General features: G+C 38.2%; 1 long non-coding RNA gene across 1 annotated transcript in view; it reads left to right on the top strand.

The window, feature by feature from the left end:
- Nucleotides 1–432, top strand: part of LOC135315738 (uncharacterized) — a 68,870-nt gene extending 68,438 nt beyond the window's left edge. The window contains exon 5 of the long non-coding RNA XR_010375230.1: nucleotides 312–432. This is a non-coding gene — a long non-coding RNA (uncharacterized LOC135315738). The remainder of the gene's footprint in view (nucleotides 1–311) is intronic.
- Nucleotides 433–23,311: the final 22,879 nt, after the last annotated feature.

Genomic DNA, 23,311 nt, shown 5'->3' with positions numbered 1-23,311 from the left:
AATATAGTGCTGACTGCCAGATGGATACCAAATAGCAAAGTGTTTGCTAGAAAGTCACATTGGGAAGGTTTCACACAGACAGCAGCTGGTGAGATGCAGCTGTGCAATCAGTTCTGCAGAAGCGTACACACAGTGTTGAGCTCTCTCAGTGCAAAACTAACTTCTATTCCACATGGATCAGAAATATTTACCACATTTTATTAACTGGATGCTGATTTTGTGCAGGACCTATTTAGAAGAAAAGGGAAGTCTTGCTTTTAAAACACAATGTTCTTGTTGGCAACAGCTTCTTTTATGTTTTTTAATTATAGGATGTGCTTTTTGGGGGCAGAGGCCAGCCTTCTTTGAAGAGATGATGGGGCATATTAAGTAGCATTGTAAGTAACAGAAGATATATTTCTATCAACATTACAAGATGACAGGAATCATCTTAAATAAGGTAGGTATTTGTTTTATGAAAATCCACAATACATATTCACTTACTGTACAGGTAACATTTAGAACGTCTTTGGTATATCCGTTGACTTTAATGTCCTTTGGATTTGATGCACACCGTTATTGCAATGACAAGATATTTTGAAACAAACAGAAATGCTTTGGCATGGATCTAATAGAAATCATCCATGGTGGGACACCACCAGTTGTTTTGTCTAAAACTTACTGCTTTTTGACACTTGAATCTCAGTAAGGTCCAGTAAATTACTTCTGTTCTACACTCTCTGCCATAGCTCTTCAGTCAAGAACACCTGATCCTGCTTGACAGAAACAGGCTTCTTAGGTTGAAAAGTCCTATGTACTGTTGAACCTCCAGCTCTGAGCACGGTATTTATGGCTCACATCTTTAGAGACACAGGCAGCCCTCAGCTGCCCTATCTCTGTTGGCCCCCGGCCCTGGCAGCCACACCACCAGGAGTGGGGATGACGTGCTCAGGGCCCTGACCGTGAGGTTCTTTTCCCTGGTTGTGTTTCAGAGCACTCTCCCCCTTGTTCTGTGGCTTTGGACACCCAGTATTAATGCTTGGTTAATTTTATCTTCATCTAAACATTTTCTTGCGTTCTGCTGCCTGTCTTCTGTGGTGAGTCAAGAGAAAACTGACTTCCCAAATATGTGCTCGCTCATTGTTTTAAAGAGCTCACATTTGAAGGAGGGAGATGAAAAATGTGTGATTATTCTGTACTTCTGTATGGGACAATAGCTGTTGTGACAAATGTTTCACACTTCACATATGCGTTTCATCATTTTGACTGTGATTAGAAAGTAATTCAGAATACCTGTCAATTCTTACACAGACTCTTCAGATTATTACCAATGTCATACCTAATTGCATAATGCTGCCCAGCAAAAGCACTCCTCTAGTAAAGAAGATGCCTAATCTGAATTTTCCATTCAGTGTGTCTGAAATTAATGAGCAGCTGTGTCACTTGGTCTAATGGATTCGAGCTAGAATGGTTAGGAATTCTGAGTTGTTTTTCTAGACCTACTCTATTCTTTCCACTTTCTATGTTAATTTTCCTGTTTACAAATGAAAATGTGTTGATACTTTGGCTGGCTAGGAAGGAGAGTATACTTGTTTGCTGTTCTGAAAAATCTGTAGATAACGAACATATTAGTTGTTTCCATTTGAAAACTGGGGAATGAGGAGAGAAAAAGGAAGAAACCACACTGCCCAGTTGTTTTCTTCATCCTTTTACCTCCTTTTTAATGCTAGATTTTCCTCCATATTAATATTATGTTGACATTTTAGAAGAATGAAATATAAAACCATTGGCATGTTGATATGTTTTTAATATATCAAGAAAATATAAATTCTGTGTTCTTCTTTATTGACATTTGTAAGCCATTTCTAGTGAACATCCTTCTGGAAAAGCTATAGAACAAATTCAAATAAATGTCTTAAATTGTAACTAAATACCATTGTCTGCATCAATGAAACTTTCAATTAGAATGACAGTTCTCTGTGAACATGGACTCTTTTCCCAAGGGAAGATTCCACGGTATATATTTATATAGTAGATTAATTCATCCCTGGGATCTGCGCTGATGCTTTGCCAGCAAAGTTGAAAAAGGGACAAGAGCTTCTGTGATCCAAGAGTGCCAGCTGGGTGTGTGCCCAGAGCTGGGCTCTGTCAAACCCAGGATGGCCAGCCATAGCTGAAGAAGAATATCATTAGTAAATACTGAGTAACAACTTCTACCCTGGGGTGACAATCCATGGCAATATTTGACAATAAGAACTGTTTGTTTTATTGAAAAGTAGCTCAGGCATTTTGACTTCTGTCTTGCTGTGCAAAAACTTAAGGGTAAGTTTTCACATAATCTCCAAGGATAGTTTTGTGGTTTTGTCAAACAAAAACTTACAAGCTCCTTTTATTATGCACTATGCAGTCAAAAAAATTGACATTATAAAATCAAATTCCTTTCATGCTTTGAAATAATTACTGTTTCCTTTTCACTTTACCTATTGCCATGTCATAAAATTCCTTAGCTAAGTATTCTGAAAGGCATAAAAAATCACAGCCAACCCAACCAAACTGTGAAATGACTAATGGCCTCAGCTTTAATCATCTGACCTGTCCTTTGAGAGGACATGACTCGGTGTGCACCTTTTCTGTGACACATCTCTGGAAGTTTATGGGACATCATGCATATCTAGTTAGCGATTAAACAGTTTAAATTGCAACATGAATGCTAACATCTCTTCCTGCCTGGGGAGTTCCTGTTGTGAGGTAGCTGATACCTTTCTAAAAGAAATATTGAAAGTTGAGATGTTTAATTAGCATAAAAATGGGAGCTGCAAAGCTAATAAATGTGAAACATTTAAATGGGTGAGATCGACACTGAAACAAAAGTACGAATGCTTCACAAAGTGTCTTTTATTGTCCTAGAAACTAAGTGTCGTTGGACTAGCAAAATCTCACCTTCCAGTTTTTCCCTGAGCTAATTGGACAGATGCTGGGTGCTATTCAGGCTTCTGCTGCTCACAGAAGCTTGTTTCCAAACCTCTGTAATATGATTTAAAATCCTTCTCTTAAGGAAACTGAAAGCAAATTGAGACAATGGCTTATCTTTAGAAACCTGCCTGAACATCAGAAAACTAGCAAACAACAAACCTGATACGTCTTTCTCACCTGAACAGAAGGGGTTCTCCTCATTAGCCTCAGTGCTGTCTGATTCTAGACATTTGATTTTCTTGTTGCCTGCTCCTGGAGATAAGGTATTTATTCTGCTCCCGCATCACTTGCATGCTGGGCTTAGAGTTTGAAGACTGATTCAAAGTCCACTGATGTCAAAGTCCTTTCTGTGTTAATTGCAATAGGTTTTGCATCAAACTGAAGTGTAAGGTGCTGTTCATTAGAAACATAAATTGACATGATATGAATAGTTTTACCTTCAGAGTAGGAAGCCAGGTGGTATGTGTTCTATCTGTGACTTATAAAAGAAAATAAGGCTTAGGGAACTCTGGTTTATGGGTAGGGCAGAGGTAGAGAGGGATTTATGCTAGAACCAAAAATATATAAAAGGATGTTTCTTTGTGAGTGTAAGGGAACTGCACTTCCCATTGCTACTTCATGCCTTCTCTTCATTTGTGCCTGTCACCAAAATGGTTCCAAGCCCTGTGTTTTAAACTTACTTGGTGTTTTGCAGACAGCTATAAATATCACTATTTTTATTCTCTTACATGCTTTATGTTTATGCTTAAGCTTCTTTTCTTTCATGTGATTACTGTTATTCTTCCTCATGATGTTGGTAATCATTTTGCCAGGAAGGCATAATCCTTCCCAAGACTGCATATCTGGTCAGTATTTGTTTTGCATGATGGTCAGACAATGTCTGTTGTGCCCACACCCAGTCTCATGTGAGTTTCTGAACAATTTGAAGTATTGAGATTGAAAGGGACAAAACCTAAGTTTGGGCTTTTATCTGCAATTACCTCTTTTATTCTCCATCAGATGAATTTAAATCCTTTAAGGTGACATTTCAGAAGTAAACATATGTTTATTTTTAGGGAGCTGGCTATACAGTTTATTGAATGAAGCATGTAACAAGCTTAGTAGGAAATGGAGCTAGATATAAATCAGAATACATAATTTAATAAATGCTGTCACTAAGGGGAGAACAAATATAATGAAATGAACACAGTCGAACAGAATTCTGAGGAAAGAAGAATTGTAGTAATCCATGTACAGCAGATTATCATTGTTCAAAAATTAAAATGCAGAACAATAAATATTAATTATTGGTTTTGCAGGTGTTTCTACTAATGGTTCAGAGTCTGATTCAGTGTCCGTCCAAGTTAATGGAAGACTTTATTTCATTTTCATCAGATTTTGGTTAGATTTTGGAAAGACATTTTAGATACCTACAGGGTTTTTCAAAGGGGAATACTATCAAAATAAATTAAATTCCAAGAATCAGTCCTTTTGCATGTGCAAAGTGTATTGTTCAACTGAAGTCAATAAGGATTTTGTCAGTTTGTTTCACTCAGGAGCAGAACAGGTTTATAACCTGCTGTCCTGTTCAGCTAGAGAGTGTTGTTCAAGTGTACTTCTCTACATTCAGGTTCTTTGTATTTACTTTCCTTGATGAATCATGATGTGGAACATCTTCTTTTAAACTTGTGTGAACGTACAAATACATACACCCCGAGAACAGCAAGACCTTAAAAAGCTGCACCAGGGAAGTGACTTTTGTACTGTAGATAACTAACCTACAGTAGCTACCTAGTACTGTTTTCTAAATTTCTTACTTCTTTATTGTTATCATCCTCTCTACTCATTCATATGAGATGCTTTATTATCTTAGTTATATGATATGAACAGAAAGAAGATTGGGGTGGAGAAAAGTGAGGGGAAGGGGTCCAAGGGTTTGAACGATTTATTCCCTTTTTTATGTCTAACTCTGCCATTTGCCTTGCAAAGCAGGGAGACATCTATGATAAGGGAATTATTTCTGTCATTTCAGTGCTACAAAAGTAATCCTGCATAATTATACCTTCATAATTGTATAGCTTTCTTTAGTAGGGAAGAAAATAACAACCAAAATCTTAAACACTGCAAAACACTATTAGGTAGTGTCATTCGTTTAGAGGCTCGCACAGCATAGATGGATGCCTGCTCTATTTTCTGGTGCTTATTTGAGAAGCAAGTATTTATTTAAAGACAAATGAATATGACTTATTTAAATATACTCATGCTTTTAATAAAAGGGCCTAAAGCTTTCATATATGAATGAATATACTGTTATACACAGGGGCTGCACATATACATTTCTTTCAATCCCAAAGGTCTGGGAAATGGTAGTTATTTAGTAGCACAAAGCAAAGATATCAAAAATCACATCTTCAGTTATTGTTTTGGAAAGGCCCAAGGTGAACCGTAGTTATCAGAATCTGAACCTCTGAATACTATATCATGGATGTTAGAAGGATAACATTATATTGCTTATTGCATAGACCTGTCAAGGGCCTTTAAAATGATACAAATTAGTTGCTTTCCATATTCTTAATATTCTTAATACTTTCTCCCTATAAAGCACATGCATTAACCTTTTTTTTAAAGCACACTACTAGTACTTTACTAGTCCATAATAAAAAGGTTCAGTATTTGCAATTTCCAATATATCTTTAAAATAACATTTCTGTTTCTTTACTTCTGTAAGGACTCTGTGTGGTAAAGAGCAATCACTTCTGTTTAAGAGAAAGTACTTTACAGAAAGAACTTCCTATTTCTAGGCTTGCAGTCACAGCCAAAAACTGCTTAGTGCATCATGGGATTATTTCATATTGAAGGCTAAAGATTTCACAAGCAGGAGTGATTAATAAAATGCTTGAATATTAAGAATGCATATTGAAGCTGTGTGGTTGCAGTAAATGTGGTGGATTTTCTAAAATCAATGGTTTGATTTTGTTGAAAACACTAGAATTCTGGTAGGATATCTTCATTTCATATTTCCTCCTTTTGCAGACAGTGATGCTTGAGCACGTTATACTCTGTTATATTAATGTATTAACAAGGAACGTGGGACATTGTTATGACTGGTAAAAACTAGCTTAACATGCTTCAGGCGCTGAAGCTATTGAAACTGAGTGCTGGTTTAAACTTTTGCTTTCCTTTGCCAGTTCTGGGGTTGAAATTTGTTTAACAAGATGAACAAGTAACTTTGACACAGTTGCAGTGCCATGTGTTTTCCTCTTTCATTAACTGGCAATGAATAAATGTTGAGGGAAATGTAAAATAAAGTTACAAATAACGTACATATGAAAGAGTTTCTACAGTGAAGCTTTGTTGTCAGCTCTTGGGAATTATTCATTTGCAGTGGCTGTGCAAAGGGGCAACAAAGTATAACAGCTGTGGCAACTTTATAATATCATATTGACGTTTCAGATTTCTAAAATGTTGCATTTCACCTGATGGCCTTGAATATCCTGCATTTATATTTCTTCTTCTCCCCTTGCAAGATGAGCTTAATATCTATTATTTTACTAAACACTAAATTCAAATGTCCAGAGATGCGTGCCCTGAGCTTTAAGCTATGACTTTACACTCTCTGGTCTTTTCTCCTGGTGACACTGATCATTGATGGAAATTAACTAAACCAGGTTTGCTTTGGTCACTGTGGTGAAGAATTCTGTTTCTGCCCCGAGATAATGTTTTTGTTCCCCACAATGACGAATTCTGTGTAGAATGCTTCCATCGCAAGTGCAAAAAGAAAACAGATGTGTTTACATTGTCTCCATGGAGACACAAAGACACAAGCTAAATTCACACTAGCACCAGGGGGAAGATTCCCCCTCCTTTGTCTTCCAGAGATGGAGAACTGCAGAATATTTGAAGCAAACCAGACAGAATTCTCTAGAGACTGTTTTCCCCCTTGTCTTTTCAGCAAAGGATCCTTTGTGTGATCCTTCAGCGGAGATTCCTGAAAGCTATGGTGGATGTTTGTAGTTCCACTAGGAATTTGGTAAGAGTTTAAAATATTCTGATTTGTATTAAAATTTTAAGTAATGATAAACAGGTAATTCACTACAAATACTTCATTCATTGTCTCAAACATACCAGTCATTTAAATTTATTCAGTGAGCACGTGGTATTAGTTGGGAAGATTCAGGAGATGCAGTGGAGCCATATGACATTTCTTCTGTTTCTTGTTTGGAGGATCACTGACTAGGTTTCCATAGACATTAATTGGAAAATATTTTTCTATCATATTTTTATCCCTTTGCACTTGTCTGTTTTCATGAATATTTACAGTCCACCATTGTGTTTCTCAGAGTGCCTGCAGTTTGGCCATATGACACATAGGAAGGAGCTCAGTGTGAATGTTTTGAGGCTCATAGTGAGTGAGAAAGGGAGAAGCCTCTTCCCTTTTCTGCTCTTTCTTTGGAGACCACGATTTGTTTACAAGTGACACAGAGCTGAATGTATCCTTATAAAGTGATGCAGGTTTTTAAATAAATAATGCGAAACAGAAAGGAAAGTGTGAGCACGCACAGATACTCATGCTAAGCCAAATAAGGTTTTTCAGTTCATATATGTGCATTCAAGCTATTACTTAGGAAAATGTTCCCTAAACTAGAGCTAGTTTCAAAAACCTTCATCTAATGGGCAGAGTTTGTTTTGTTAGTATTTTGGGGATATAAATTTTCAAAAAATTAAAATTAAACTCTAAAAAGAGAAGCAAAGCTGTGATGTCTTCAAATTAATTTTCTGGAAAAAAAAAATCTCTTACTAAAATTTTTACTCTCAGTTTTTAGGTTGTGTGCGCCTTCCAAACATGCATCTCAGAGCATCCCATTCAGAAACAGTACACAGCCATCTTGAAATAGCTGATTTTTCTTGTTTTAAAAGCTGAATCATTCAACTAAACAGCAAAAACAACAGTAACTGGGATGACCAATCCCATAGTGAAAGTGAATGGCAGAAAATAGAGCAGATGGTGGGGGAAGAATCCAGAAGCAGGTGTGAGTTCAACAAAACATGCGTTTCAAGAATTCCTCACAGAACATGATGTGAATTAATTTTTTTAAGAAAAAAGATAGCATGCTCAAGTTGTTAAATACACATAATTCCTCCAGGTCTCATTGTAGTTTTAGTTTAGAGTTAGTTACAATATTAAATAGCTAAATGAGTAACCTCATGCAAGTGATCATCCCATTTAACATGAGGCTGCCATAAGCATACATAAAATTGTTCTTGTGGATAAGTATTTACAAAATCAGGGCCTTAAACACCACATCTCTTAAGTCTTCTCTTTGAGGAATACTTATCAGAGAAAATATTCATAAAAGGTGTCTGAAAACAGAATAAAGCTTCTTCCTCAAAAATTTGCCATCAACACCCAGGAGATTGTTCTTCTGGCTGATCAGAGGACCCAACTTCTACGTACGCACTTGGCTTTTTGTCAAAAATCACCACATATTCCCCTAAATTTAGGTTTGCATTTTCACTGTGGTTTCTCCCACAATTTTTAATTTAAATATTACACATTCCAGTCATCGTTGTGAGCCAGCGAACTGTAATTGGACTTAGTTTTCTATGGTGTTTGATTTCCTGGGCTTCCTGTGATGCACATGGAAGCTTGGTCAGAGGGATGACAGATGCAATGTAGTAAACATAGTCGGGGCTAAACTCAGATCCACACAGGAGAATGAGGCCATATGGAGATTGTTTTTCTTTTCCCTTCTTCAAGTATAGTATTTTGAAGAGCAGTTTTATAGAACATTTTTTCATCTTTACCTTTTTGTTAGTGATAGGAAATCATTGTTTATCACTTCTATACCACACTATCTTGGATTTAAAATGGTCATTTTTTATGTTGAAAATCAAACTGAAATTTAATAGTAGAACAGTTATTTTTAATCTTGTTGCTAGACTAAAGAAAATCTTACCGGAGTTGATATTAAAATTGTGAAAGATATCTTGGCATCTCTGCACCTGTGAAAAATGGAAATCCTGTGTGGGTGATTTGATTTCTTCTGCCAATTTCTGTGATGCCTCCACAGACATGAAAAAGGTGAAACTCAAAGAAACCTCTAAAATAAAATAAGACCTTCCCATGGCTTCATTACCCACAATGCTTAGAGTTATCTCTCTGTCTGCATTCACTGTCACCTCTCTTTTCTCCCATCCTCCCCCATACTTCAAAGGCTTTTTCATGCTATTGCAGGCTAACTTTGTGGCATTTGGGATTTCACAGCTGTACTTCAAGGGTTGAAGCCTTGTTGGATCTGTTGCCTAAACTTGTTTCACTAGCTTATTTCAACTCATGCTAGCTTCATTCTCAAGGCAATTCTCCATACTTCAGGGGTAACTGAACACAGGCGTAGCACGTACAGGGGCGATACCTACATACCTACTGGAATTTAGTTCTGCAGTGTAGAGCTTCAGGATGGCTACTTTTATGTCCAGTGTGGAAGAAAACACAAAACCTTGATCTTTATACTCTGTGCTGTAGAATCAAGCTTGTGCTTTTGTGCTATCATGTAACTTGCATTTCTGCAAATATTTTGTTTGTTGCATCAGAAGATTTAAACTAAAGCTTTAGATGTTTTTTATTCATGGGGTCTGCACTAAGTTGCCAGGGAAGCTGAAAAAGAAAATCTGTCCTAATCATTTTTCATTAGTTTAGATCTACTGCTTGAAAGTTGTTTGTATGAAAACCCACGGCAGATTTAAAAAACAACAGATTCAATACACATTACATCCTAGTTCTGTCATTCCAGTCACAAATTACCACCTTCTTCCAGTATGATACCCCATTATCTTATTAACGAGGCCTTCCAACTTTTTGTCATCAGCAGGTTCTTTTGTTCCATTTCTCACTCTTCTGCTGTGAATTGTGAATGTTAATGAAAATGTGTAGTGGCCAGTCAAAAACTGGAGCTTTTGTGAACACAAATCAAGACTTTTAGGCAGCTCCTCACCAGTCTAATTGATCTCCATCTTTCCTATCCTTAGTAATAAGATATTTCTGATATGGCATTTTATCAAGTGAACCCTTCAAGTTTTGCTAGATTAAGTCTGCTCTATTTCTCTGCTGTGTTTCCTTAGACCATCAGTTACCTTAGGAAAAAGATACTGGATTAATCTGGCATGATCTACTGTTGGAAAATCCATGCTGTATTTTATCTCATTCCCATAATCACTGTATCTTTACTTACCTCTTTTCTTCAACCTTTGCTCTAAAGCTCAGTTCAGTGATTTTCTGAGGGAGCCATTCTTAAATGCCATGTGGACACCACCTTCCCTTTCACTGTGAACATGTCTGCAGCAATTGTGGAGGGCCATAGGTCTTTTTTCTGTACAGCCAGAGTTTTGAAGTGAGAAAATAGATGTGTGAGTTAGTTTGTCCTCTATTTATTCAATTTCTTTCTCTCTATTCTTTGCCCCGAATATTGGCCAGTTGGCTGTCTTGTTGCTTTCTCCACTTGAAGGCTGTTGCTTCTTATTTATGCCTGGCAGCTTCAGGCCTCAAGTTGGTGCTTATTGGATTTAATTTCATTTCTTGCTTAATCTCAAGGGGAAGCTTCCAGCTGGCTGATATCCTCATCTTATTATGCTGCAAGAGCTAAGCTGGTGCATATTCTTTCTTTCCAAGGGCTTCTGTGGAAATGAGGAGGAGAGCAAGGCAGCTCCCTGTAGACCACAACTTGGGAATTACTGTTACAGAAGTTTCTCAGGCTTGCACAGAGCAAGGAGATAATGACAACAAGAGAATCCCTAGCCAACGCCATTCTGAGTTTAGAGTTTGGTGTCCTGTATTGTACTGAAGGGCAGTCGCTGTGCCAGCAAAGAAAACAATACAGCCTATGCTGGTGGTTCTCTTTAGAACAGGTATCTGAATAATTCTTTTGCCGTGCTAAGCTCAGACATTCTCTCTTTGCATTGAAAAAATGACAGAGATTTCAGATAATTAAAATCCAATTAGCATCTTGAGAGCTGTTCTACTATATTTGACACTGATTCCAGTGAGGGTGATGCTGGGAAGAGAGATAAAAACAAGGGTTCAAAAACAAAGGTCAGACCAAATCCAGAATTCTGCATGATTTACTCTCTGATCAAAGGTTTTTTTATTTCTTTTTTCTTTTGCTAATGCTGACTAACATATGTAAAGAGTGTTGTTTAGTCCAGTGATCTTGGGTTGAAGTGCAATTCAAATGTATTTTCTGGTATGAAAGATATATTTGAACCTCTGTGATTTCATCTGCGGTTTTTAGAGTATATGCACTGGGACTCATTGTAGCTTTAAGAACATGAGTTACAGACACGAAACAGTAAAGAGATCAGTTGCCAAAAACCAGAAGGATCATACCGGAGTATTAATGGAGCTTTATCCTGAGGCCGTGCAGAAATATTTGGAATTCACTGTTGCACCAAGGTAACCACCATTGCAATGTTTTGACTTGTGCTTGCATTTGTAGGTCTCTATTGGATGGAAGGTATCAGACCTCTGCATGTTTGCCTAAATTCTCTCTGCTGACTGAGCTAATTGAGATTTTGTTGAGCCAAAAGGTCACTTTTGTGTGATGTTTTCTGTCCCATGGTGTAGTTTATTGCCAGCCATGTTGTATGCATCTATGCTGTAGCTGAGTGTTTCCCCTTGGAGAAGAAGTGATTGAATGACCTGCAGCAGAAGGATAAAAGTCAAAGTTAGAGGCACTGCAGGTCCATCTGAAGATGTGCAATTGTATGTTCAGACTCTTTCCTAGGTCTGTTGTTTAAACAAGCAAGAGATTGGGGACCTACTGTGAATATTCAAGTTCATACATGTGCCCTTTTTTTGGAGGCAGTTTTCAAATGTTTGTTTTTGCATAGGTAACAGAGGCTTGTCACCTTAACAGTTTAATCAAAATTATGTTTAACAAAATACACCAAATTTTTAAATAGTGTTGTGATCAAAAGGTTATTATGTGTAGAAAGGACCTGATGTGACAACAGGACTTTTTATTATGGGACGTCAGGATCAGGGAAGAGAGATGAGACAATTCCATCAAAATCACTGAGTTCTGTAATTCTGCCAAGTACAGTTCAGTGGCAACAAGTCCATGCATGTGTTCACCATATCCAGAGAGGCCTGACCAGTCTATTCCTCCGTTCTAAATCAGGACATCTTTCTTTCCTCAGCCAGCAGTTATCAAACTAGGGGTGAACTGTAAGTAGGATTATTTCTTTTTCCTCATCTGGTACTGATAATGTGCTTGTGCTGAAGGCCAGTCACCTTGGAGTGAACCCATTCCTTCTCAGAGTGCTGAGCCTTATTCTGATCCCCTCACCTTCTATGAAAATATAACGTCATTAATTTTGAAGAGGTTATGCCTGGTCTATGTGCTTGTACATGAGACTGCAGAAAGGTATGGGTTTCTCAGCCTGGGGACAAGCATGTGATAGTCACCTAGATGTCACAGTATATTGCTTTCAGTCTTTTACAAGCTGTACATGACTTGGCATTGTGAGCACAAAGGTGCTGGGTTTGGCTCTGTTTCTTTGGCTCTTCTCCTGTAACAAGCTAGCATCCCTCAAGTGGGGTGATTTTCAGCCTCTGCCTTTCCCTCAGGTCAAAGTGATGCAGACTCTGGGATGGTGCTATAAGTCTCTTTCCACAGCCCCTTGGGTCCTAATTATAGTTCCTTAACATTAGGCCTCCAGCCAGCCAGCAGCTAACAGCTCTGAGGCGTGCCAGCTAGAGTTTCCCTTCTGCTCTAGACTCTGGCTCACAGCTGCCTGCTGTGCCTGGCTTAGATGTTGGGCCCCCTCCTTACACTTCGGGCCATGATCCCAAAGATCTGTTAATCCTTAAATTAGTCAGCGATGCTGGAAAATTTGAGTATCCTGAGAGGAAAGTGGGAATCTGTTTGGATTTCAGTTGGGTGCTCCTGTGGCATGGTAATTCCAATTTCACAGTGGTGCAGACAAGCGAAGAAAACTAAGTTTGGATTTCAGCAAGTATTTGCAGACCTACTTTCTGCCAGCTTGGAAATTCATTCCACATTTAAAAAGTAAATAATAAGACTGTATTAATATTATGTATTTTCCATAATGATGGCAGGGGGCAGAGCTCATCTTTATCTCCTGGAGGAGGGCAACAAAAGCAGATGTGGGGAATGTAAAGAATTAAAAAAGGCAGGAAATATATCTTTTTTTTATGGTGCCATTTACTTTCAGAACCACACAGAAGACTCTGGCCCAGGTCATAAAAGTGTTGTTAAAGCAATGGGCAGGCAAATGGGGGCTGAAATGAGGGATGGAACAAAATGCAGGTTGTGCAGACCTCCCATGAGAGTTAATGCAAATAACCTTAGACCCAGATGTTCAGTGCCCCTGATTCACACGCCCCTGATTTCAGCAGGAGTCAGACTCATAAGCAGTTTTGTCTGGACTGAGCACAGTTCTCTGGGCTACATTCCTTTCATTGCAAAATGCAGAGGCATTGAGGATAAATATAATGAAGACTCTTAGGATTTTGTGCAGTGGTCACGTTCATGTATTATAAGACCTGAAGTGGCAACTGTGACTTTTGCAGTATCAAAATTTTTGGGAATGGAGAAACACAAGGCAATCTCTACAGTATGTGGTATTGTAATCTGACAATTTTGCAAACAGTATTATGCTCAGGTGTCAAGACTACTGTAGACATAGTTAAGTTCTCTTTTGCCTCCTCTGCTGTGTGCCAATGTGGGAAGGGAAGGTGCAAAGTGACAATGCTAATAGTGGAATAATGACATCAGGGAAAGCTTCTGGAGGGATCCTGAGCTGAACCAGACTGGTCAGTGTTGTGAAATTCTGCTGGCCTTTGTTCTCAAGAGCCTGACATGTCTGTCAACTGAGGAGAGGATAGACCGGAACATTTCTGCACCTCCCTTACTTTCCAAACGAGCATTTTTCGCTTCTGTAGCTTTCTTAAAAGACAGAGCAATTTAGCCCCAGTATGAAGTCAGAGTAGGGGAACACTATTTAGACCTGCTTCATCTGTATGTGCTGCAGGGTTTCTTGAGCTGCAAAGCTTTCTCTCTATGTGTGCATTTTGTCAGAACTAGGTGGTAAAAGGCTGGATAGCATGAGGTAAGTGTTTGGAGAGCTGTTTGACATCTTGAAAATTACCAGAGACCCGCTCTTGAAACCACTTACATCCTTGTGCAGGGCTGATTTTCATGTCAGCTGCCCAAAAGCCCCTCTCAGAGCTGGGGAGCATGACTCTCATACACCTCACGTGAGCTCTGTCAAATCCCTTGTGGGTTACATAGACAAGACCTGCATTCTTCACCTCCAAGCTGGTGGTTTGCAGCCATGTGGGACAGGACAGGTGGAAGCGTGCTGAAGGCTATGGGGGGATAAATGAGGAAATAGAAGAGACTTGTTCTTCAGCAGGAATGGTATTATTTGAAATACTCAGATGATGAAAGGACTGAAAGAAAATTACATGAGTTTTAATGCCCTTTTAGGAAATGCTGTAGAATTGAATTAAACAATACTATTCCTTTTAGAGGAGGTGGTGAAGTTTTGTTCTTTTAAAAATATTAATGCAAAATGCTCCCACTCCACCTCAAATTCCAGTAGATTCTTGGAGTTATGTCTATATAACTGTTAACTTTCAGTAAAGACTGGTTTGTTCAGGTTTTTTCTGTAATGGCATTCTTGTCTAAAATTCACAGGGTAGAAAATATATGTGGATCAGAAAGTGAAATAATTTCTAGATGGAAAAACAAAGCAGATTAGCAGAGATTATTTTTATGTTGACTTATTTGAAATGCCTTATTTCATGTGTTGCCTTTAAGAAAATAAATTTAATGTGGCTGAAACTTTTCAACGGTAGCTGACAGAACAGGGCTGTAAGGTACGCCTCTTCTGAAGAATTTGTTGGTGCTTGTGCTGGCCCTTTGCACCTGAATCCATCCCCTTGTCTCAGCCAAAGACGTCAGTGATGACCGTTCTCACTACCATGCTGTCCATACCAATAAATGAAAATTTAAGGAGTGGGTGCTATACCTTCTCTTGAAGGTCACGGCTTTCTGAAGGTTGTTGACAATTCTAGCTGACATTGTAAGGTAACATAAAAAGTCTGCAAAGCCAGTTGGTCTAGTTAGCTACAGTTGTGGCTGGAGTAAGTTACAAATCCTCTTTTCAACTTGCAGCAAAAATTTTTCAGTTAAATCTGCACCAGCGGATATGACAATAGTTTAGGGAAGGAGAAATAAGCTACCGACATTTGACTGTAATTGGCAGCTTCAGCAGAGAGGCCAAGGGGTAAATGGGCTACCCAGAGTAAATTCCCTTTTCACCTGAAAAAGCTATTCTTCCAGTGACCGACTGAGGCCCCCTGTCAGGGCACTCAGTGTGGGTTAAGATCACATGCTCCTGGCTGTACTATGCTTGTTATGTGGATAAACAGAACTTATGGTCTCCAGGGCTATCAATCTGGCCGCTTTCAAAAAAAATAAATGCCTGATCCCAGTCCCAGGGAAACTGATAGGAATCATTCAATTGACTTTTGGTCAGATTCAGTTTCCGCAGCCTGCATGTTGTACACCTCACTCCAAAATTTGCTGGTTTCGTTCATTGATTTGTGTTCATAAATGCAATACAATAGTATATATTTGTTCTGCAAGGTGCTGAAAGCCATCGAGTATCCTGTACTTTTCTGAGAGCTGTGGTTGCTCAGTGTTCTGAAGGGCTGAGACCTGGCAGAATACCAGACATGAATGAAGTTTTCTGTTTTGGAAAGAATAAGATACAATTTGAAGATACTTCTACTCTCCACACCCCTCACCTCCTCCTTGTGGAATACTGATATTAGTTGGTAAATGCTGGAATATGTGTCTTCCAGTAATTTCATTTTGCATTGCTTTAATTGTAACTTGGTTCTGATGCAAGATTTTGTTTACTGTCTGTGTGTAAACTTTTACGAGGTCTATGCAAACTTTTATGATGACAGTTGCTGTAGCTCTGTGCTGGGGCTGCATTCTGTTTTTCCACTCTGTTTTCCTTTGCTTAGACTCACTGTTCTTTCTTTCTGGAATAGCGAAGCCAATGAAAGCCATGTGTTGCTCTCTCAAAAGGATTCCCTAACTACAGGATTTGAAACTTTTCTGCAGTCCAAACTTTGGCTCTGCCCTTAAAAACGAAACCACACAATCCACATGAAAGCATATGTCCTTAAGTAATATCACGTCAGGGGAAAGTTTGCAAGAGGTAAATCCTTACTCTGCCCATCTTGACAGTCTGCCCAGGCCACCCATTTCATGTTTAAATAGTCATTTTAACTGAAACATGTAAAATATTTCCACCTTTTGAAAGCCATTAGTTTACCTGGTTTTGGTCAAGAGGAATGACAGAAATAAACTGTCTCAAGAGTTCACCAAAGAAGGCAGTCTGTGTGGCCGGAGTTCTCTTGTTCCAGAAGGCTATTCATTACGCCTATAAGTCTCAAATGGCTCCGTAGTTAGTGACCTCCCTAATTCTTTTTTCCTTCATTTGTTTTCTCAGCTTCTTCATAATGAGCAATTGCTAGAGGTGTCAGTGAACACATTTTGCCTAATTATGAACCATTCTGAACACTGTGGATTGGAAAGTTCTGTTCTTGCCTTCAGTGTTTTTGGGAAAGACTGGGTGGAGAGAATAGCAGAGCAAACAGTGAGGGATATTTTACAAAGAAAGGCACAGTGTTAATTGGAGAGAGAGAGGGAAAATGGGGAGGAGTGTAAAGAAAACTCCTGAAATGCTTTGGAAATTTAGATTAATTGTACCTAAAAGCCATGCCTATAGGAGGTACATATTATCACCATATTTGTACTGATGGACATACAGCACAAATCACAAAGGGGCATTAAGTGCTAAAACTCCAAACTTTGCAGCAACAAGATCTTGGATGTCCATCTGCCCAGTGTAGCGGGGTATGTGGTTAGGGTATGTCTGCACACACTTTTGCAAACAAGTTTGCTCTGTCTGTGATGTAAGCTGTCCAGGTTTGAGTTAGCTCCACCCATCGGCTGCACAGTCATGGTGCTTTAATTAATAAGCTTGGCCTCTTTTAGTTATGTCTGCGTGACTTCTCTTTCAGAGGCAGTTCATATTTTGTTGGTCTCTAGTGCAAGTAGGATTCACTCTCTTGTTTCTGCAAGAGGCTTTATAGATCTATCTTTAGCTAGGCTGCCTTAAGCATTTGCCTAGCAGTCTAATTAATTTAAAAATCTAGCTAATAAGAGATGCCAGAAAGGTTATATATGCTTCTGAATCAGGACTTACATACTTTTTCTGAATATGAGGGAAGCTTCTCTTTGTGAATGAAGTTCACAGTTCTGAAAACTGTGTTGAGTCAGATGATGTAAAAATGGGAATAGGTCAACTTAGAAAAGTCCTTCCAAAGGAGAAGGTATGGTAGGAAATTCCACCTTAACTCCCACAAGACAGTTCTTTGAGTTAGTGTGACTACCTGTGTACCAGATAGAGAAAAGTTACAGAAGTTTTAGGCTGCTTATTATATGCCAAACATGAGCTCATATTAATGCTTCCCCCGTTCTCAGGCCAGAAAGCTATAATGGGTTCCTCTTTTAGCTCCCCTTTTACATGTTAGTTACAGCTGAAAACAGCTGTTACTAAGAATAGTGATCTCCAAAGTGCCAGCACCTGTTGCATAGCTGAGGACCCAGTTAGTGCTGTTTAATCTGTTACTGTTCCCAAGAAGATCATTACTTGCACACCTACCAGGATGTCATGCTGTTAGGTCTAGAACTCCAGGGACTGAGGGACATTGGTTTCACGCTGCTATGAAAGATCAGTTGTTCAAGTCAAATCTAGCAGTCACCTAATATATGTCCTTTTTTTGCCAACCATAACAATTTAACTTAAATTGATACGGCTGATTTACTTCGTTGTATATTCATAGCTAAGTTAGGCTGTTGTGTCTGTTTACTGCACTGCTGTTTGCTGACAGATGGGGGAAAATATGCTGAACTGATAGAGTCAAAGAAGCTGCTGACAGTTATATTTCTATTGCTAAGATTAGAAGTTAGGAATATACTGGTTTATGTTAATACATAACTCATAGGGAAGCCAGATAAGTAGAAAACTTGGCATAAAGGACTTACATGTTATTCTTTGTATCCTAATCCCTAAAAAGCATTTCACCTTGTATGATTTTTTTTCTTAGTTTGGAACCATCTCTTTCTCTATAACCTGTTAATAAGTTATTGTAAATGTGCTTCCAGCTGTGTGACTTCATTCTCCTTTACCATCCAGAATGAATCAATATTTGGAATTTATAAAACCTCACAAATGGACTCAGATTTTGCAACTTGTCAACAAGAATTTTAGTTTAAATAGCTATTAAGATGGTGCAAAACCTTTGGGAGTCTTTGACAATATAACCTTTCTGTTAAGGTTTATGCAGTTGTCCTTGTCCCGAGATGATTTTTAATTCTGTTGTGGCAAGATACCAGGTGACTATTCAATCTATCAGAATCTGTTCAATTAATGAGGACAAACTGAAAGAATTATAGACAATAGGCTTGATTTCAAGTGCAGCTCTTGCAGTGGTTAGGAACTCCCCACTTTCAGACTGGAGGTGGTTATATTTGTCAGTGGAGAGACTCAGCTATAGGTTGTGTGAGAGTACAGTGTTCTAATTCTACAAAAAAGAATTATTTTTATTTTTAAGCTAGCTGTATCTTAATTATTAAAGGAAGAAGAGATCTTACGTTACCTTGAGAAAGGAGAATAGGACATTACCTACGTGATGTCAAAATAAACTGTGTAGTTCCATATTCCACTCACCTAACCGTGCTTAGCTGTCTAGTAAATCACTGGGATTATAGATTGACTAAACATGGTTTATTACTGCTGCAGTCGCAGGAATGGACATTACTGCCATTAATGACGGGCTTAGTACATTAGCTGCTCCTTTTGTTTTTCCTTCTGACCATTAACTAATGAGGTTGCCACTGTCTGCTGTCAAAAGATGACTTTTGGGGTGGCCTAGGGTATAGCTGAGGTACAGCACTTAGCAAGCTACCAAGGTTTTTGTTATTTAATACAGAACAAATTATCAGAAAATAGGGGAGAAGGGACAGGATCAGGTGAAATTTAAGCATAAAAAGAAAGTAATACTTTTAACCAGTTCAGTCACCTAAGCAATGGCCTTTGAAATTCACCAACCACTGGTGTTTTATTTTTATTTGATGTGTTCACTCTTCCCAGGAAGCAAATGATACGCATGTATTTTGACCAGCTGACCTACAGAGGCCATTACCTCTGCAGACACTATCAGCTTGTCTTAATATTCGTGGTTACAAAGACCCAGAGAAAACACAGATCACACTTTATTGGTTCTAGCAATCTATGGCATCTCAGTTCCAAGACAACTGTGGGACTAGGTCTCGAGGTTAAACAAGAGAAAACAAAAACCATATATATCATTTCTGCTGATATGAGGAAAGTAGGTCTTTTAAAAATGAATGCATGGATCCAGACTGACTTATGGTCAAACTTGGCTTGTCAGCATTAACTTCTCTTGCCACCTCCTGGTCACTTGAAAGTGGCTGTTTCTCCCACTAATACAGTGTGATGAGTTCTGTTGTTGCACAATGGTCTATGAGTCTTTTCAAGCTTTAGCCAATCATTTAACAAAATAACCATTTTGAAATTCACACTTCACTTGCCTCCATCAAAACATTTAAATCAAGTTTAAATAGATTTTTAAATGCCTAAGAGATTTGCTCATTACACTCAAAGGATGGAGCTGGATGCAGCTGGTCCTCTAACTAACAGTTTGTCTCAGAGATAGTTTATTAAATATACTATGTTGATATCTTTTGTTCTGATGTTTGCACAATAAAAACAGAAAAACACTTTTCATTAAGTGTACTTCTAAAAGAGAAATGACAGAAACTCTTCAGAATCTCAGTGTAATCTAATTTAACAATAACAAGGAAGCTTTTAACAAAGAAAATAATTCATGATTTTTGGAGGAGACCTTGTGCAGGTAGTAAGTGTTCATACTATTTACGAAGATAAGCAGACACAGCTTTTTATTTAGAATATTGAAGCACAGGAAGTGGTCTATATCTTGTATTATTTAGGGATCACTTAATCCAGTTAGTTGAAGTTTGTCTTTCAACCTATGAAGTTTAAAATTTACTATTTAAAAATTACTATTTGCGAGAGGGATGGAAAAGGAGGATTGCTTTTGTTGTCTAATTCAAAACTTCCTGCTTTGCTTTTCCTTTCTTAACAGATTTACATGTCACTTCATAGGCACATATGTAGTTGCCTTTCCTTTTTGCTGTTATCTGTGTTTTCCATTCTGTCCTTTCATACATTTTGTGTAAGGAGTGTCTCTGTGATTCCTATAGGCTTTAATGTATTGTTCACTGATTCTCCAGATCTCCCCAAATTTAATTTTAAAGCACATTTTCTATTGTGATTACACTTTTTCTTGCTGTTTTGTAACTAAAAGCAGCTAGTCATGCCACATTTTGCTCCACAAATAGTCTCATTCTTTTACTTGAGACAACATACAAAGTAAGATACTCTTCAGTATGAGTGAAGTAAATTAATATGCCTATGCAGAAACCAAAACATAACTGCATCTCTCAAGGGGTTCCTGAATCAATCCAGTTTTAAAGTGGCTAGGTACGAGTATTGCTTATACACAATGACTTAAGAATTTACCCAGCTTCTCAGATGACTTTTGCTGACTGTGCAACAACTGGTACAATGCATGTAGCAGCTGATCTGCCTGAAGTGCATATAGTTAGGTAGAGTATGTGTAATGAAATCTTTGTCGTGTTAATGCACCCTATCTGCACCAGAATCTGTTTTAAAGTCTGTAGAATGCAAATCTGTGCTGGGATAAAATTTGCCTGAGTTAAAAAAAGAAGTGCAGCATTCCACATCGATCTTTAATACAGTGAGTCTTTTTGTTTAGTTTATTAATCAAATTTCTGAATGCATGTCAATGCATTCGTCTGAGAGACAAAGCAGGGTTACCTGACTGGGAATATTTTCTATGTAATAATTATTCTACTTCCTCTTGTAATAGCTCTCCAAAGAATTTCCCCTGCAGTATGAAAAATCAGCCAGAGCTATTCTAAATAAGACTGTTCTCAAATCTTCTCTTACTTGTTCATAGTATGAGCTAGTGTGAACCCTTAATGTCTGCAAACACCACTCAGTTAAGCAAGAAATCTGAGACTTTCACCCTAATCAATGAGATTAGAGGAAGCATGTGATTCTGATTAATATCTACTAGTGTCAAGAAATGCTCTCATCACATTAAAATGCAAATAAAAGTAATTTAGGACGCAATCTGCCATTAACCTCCTTTGTCCCCTGATCTTTATTATTTACCTTTAACCTGTCTCTATTTAATGACTGTGCTGGAGGCCTTTCTTTTGATTAAAAAATATAGAAAAATATTCCAGCAGATACTGCACCTCCATCTTCAATAATACTTATTTCTTATCATTCAGGGACTATTCTGTTTTTTCAGATCTCAAGATCACTGTAGTCAGAATTGAAACACGAAACACATAGCTTTGCTCTTTTTTTATAATGTAATTCAAGCTGAGGCTGCAATATAACATGTTTTCTTTCTACTGTTTTTGTTTTCCCCCTGTAGAAGCAGTGAAATCAAATTCAGTGTTCGTTGCTTATCAGTGGTAAGTGTGGCCCAAGGTAGACAGACTGTCAAGAGGATTCTGTTGTCAGCAGGTTGCATAAAACAGGAACACCCAGAATGTTTTCACTGGTTACTTGCCAGAGACATATGACCACTGTTGATCAGTGCGCGCACACACAGAGATATGCGTGTGTGTATGTGTGTATATATACACACATATATGCACAAAATATGGGCCTGCCCTGCATAATCACTGAGCTGTTTGAAATCCAAAAGCCAAGTCCATACACAAAGGCATATTCTGATTGGCTTTTTCAAAATACACCAATTCAAAACCCTGAACCTGGCAACAGTGAAATCTTTGGATTTGTAGTAAAATTCATCATTAAAATAGACTTCATGTTTTATTTTTAAACTTCACACATTACTCTCTTCACTAACACATTGTTTTGCTGATAACGAAATGAACTGAGGAGATACTATGCATGCAAATGTAATTCACCACAACAGAGGACACACACGTGGACCTAAAGCTACTTTAAATCCCTGTTTCAGGGTTTAATGATGCATAAAGCTTTCTTTGGGCTCTCTCTGCTGGGATGGTTTCCACTTGGCATCATTATAACAAATGGTAAGCTTGGGCTTTGGCCTGATAGTCTCATATCCAAGATGTCACAAACCTGGACACTGTCCATAAGGCAGAATTTAGGCTGACACAGCCATGCGTTGGCATTCAACTGCACTTACTAGAGCACATTCATGGGGAGAGAGAGACATCTTAGACTAAGCACCATTTATTGAAACAATTCTTTTCTTTCAACTTCCAGCAAATGATTTTGGAGGATGCACAAGCTCTATGATTGTTCCTACACTTCATACAGCCTACTGCAAACTCTCTGTAGGCTCTTTGGCTTACTTAGGAATATGGTTACAAATCTGTAAAATGATATGTATCTACAAGAAGTTGAATTAAAAAGAAAATGTTTTAATAATGAAATACAGGAAAAGAAAATTCTTGTGAATTCAATAACTGAAGGCAGGCTTTTTAAAAACAAAGCATAAGTATTTATATTGCCCTGTAAATGTCACTTTCAATATTTCCAGCTCTAGTAAGATTACAGACAGAAATAAGAAACAGCCACCAAATAGACAATTTATTTTTTTTAAGTTGGCAGGTATAATAGACTAGCAATATTTCAAGTTGTGCTAGGGTCTTAGTGGAGCAATGCTGAACTTGGGTCTTATCCTGTTCTGACTTCTGCTAGCATGCAACATTTCTCACTCCTATTACATACTACTTCAGTCTCAAAGTATCCATCCTGTCATGGAGTATGGTGTGGAGCTTGATTGTTTCCAGTAGTGTGGCTAGCTGTGCAGTTGGATTACAGCTACAAGCTGATACACAGCTCAGCATAACACATCAGTTCCTTAATCAATCTGGGCTGTTATTTACAGCTTTCTGCTGAACTCTAATGGTGTTTCACAGTGTTGTGTTGTTACCCAGTGTCCCCTTCCCATTCATGTGGTATCCTTGTTAAACTGGGGGACATTAGGTGAATAACTTAAATGAATTAGTGAGGGAAGAAAGGTATTATATGTGAATTGGCCAGGGTTCCCAATGACTGTGTGGGTGCTGAAATCTTGCGATCGCCTATTTCTTGTGCATGACAGTACACAGGTTATGGATACAAAAGAGCATTC

Source organism: Phalacrocorax carbo, chromosome 14, assembly GCF_963921805.1.
Source record: "Phalacrocorax carbo chromosome 14, bPhaCar2.1, whole genome shotgun sequence".
Lineage (NCBI taxonomy): Eukaryota > Metazoa > Chordata > Aves > Suliformes > Phalacrocoracidae > Phalacrocorax > Phalacrocorax carbo.
Note: the sequence above shows the minus strand (reverse complement) of the source record. Positions and strands in the feature narration are given on the sequence as shown.